Source organism: Galeopterus variegatus, unplaced genomic scaffold, assembly GCF_000696425.1.
Source record: "Galeopterus variegatus unplaced genomic scaffold, G_variegatus-3.0.2 Scaffold146, whole genome shotgun sequence".
NCBI classification, from domain to species: domain Eukaryota; kingdom Metazoa; phylum Chordata; class Mammalia; order Dermoptera; family Cynocephalidae; genus Galeopterus; species Galeopterus variegatus.
The window spans coordinates 869,541-870,709 of NW_007726257.1; positions in this window are offsets into that span (position 1 = coordinate 869,541).

The following is a 1,169-nucleotide window of genomic DNA, read 5'->3' on the forward strand; positions in this document are numbered from 1 at the left end:
CGCCTCTGACCGAGCAATTCCGCTTTCGTCATCAGCACGCGCACTACCTAGTCACCCGCCTCCTCGCTTCTCGCTACAGCCCCGGCCCTCCCGAGGCGGGAAGAGGTAGCGGTGAAGTCAACCGAAGCCTGGCGGAACTCAGGCTGGGCGCAGGCGTACTGTGACAATGGTCTAGGGCCTGGGAAGGCGGCTTGGAGAGCCGAGGGGAGCGCAGGCGCAGAAGGACAGTTCCTTTTCTTTTTCCGGACGTCCTGTACTTTGCGATGGTTTTTTCCTCCGTCGACCGCATGGCCTGTTGTTCCGTGGCTTTTGAGTGAAAAAAATTCATTCTATTTCCAAGACCCATGGATTGGGGACTTTGGGCCCGTTACTGTTCTTCATTCACCCCGTTTCCTCATCCGTAAAACGAGGCGATCATAGCACCTACTTCGGGTGGTGAAGAATACCGGCTAATGCGCGATAAGGCGCACCGCACAGTGACGGGCCAACAGTGACATCTCGGTGTGTCAGCGCTTGCTGTTGCTCACCCTGCACTCTGCAGTCAACAAGCATCTTTCGAATGGTTATTGTGTTGCTCTAAGAGGCTTTTGGAATATTTATATAAATAAGGTATATGTGGTCGCTGCCCTCAACCTCAGGGTCCAGTGGGGAAGCAGGCTCCTGAGCTTGGCCTATAAAATGGGTAGATCAGGAGCTGGCCAGTTACTCAATTGGTTAGAGCGTGGTGCTGATAACACCAGGGTCCAGGGTTCCATCCCTAGACCAGCCAGCTGCCAAAACCAAAACAAAACAAAACAAGTAGATCAGATATAGTTTATGCCAGTTATATTTGCAAGCAAGGTTAACAGTTTGAGAGGTTAAATACTTTATATGAGATCATGCAAGTGAGGGATTAATGGCAGAACTAAAATAAAACCTTTTTCTCCGCCTTTCTGTTGTTTGCAGCCACATTTCCCTCTTCTTCTCATAGTTAAGCAAAATATGTGTTTAATTGCTCCACCATTTTATTTCCCATTCATTCTTTAAATTTTTCCAGTCACCTGGCATCCCCTAAGTAATTAAAGTACTTGCCTGTCTCCTCTTAATTGGTATTGGCAACTACCCAGTTCTTGAAATCTCTCTTGTATAGCTTTCTAATGTTCCTTCTTATAGCAGATTGAATTATGTCC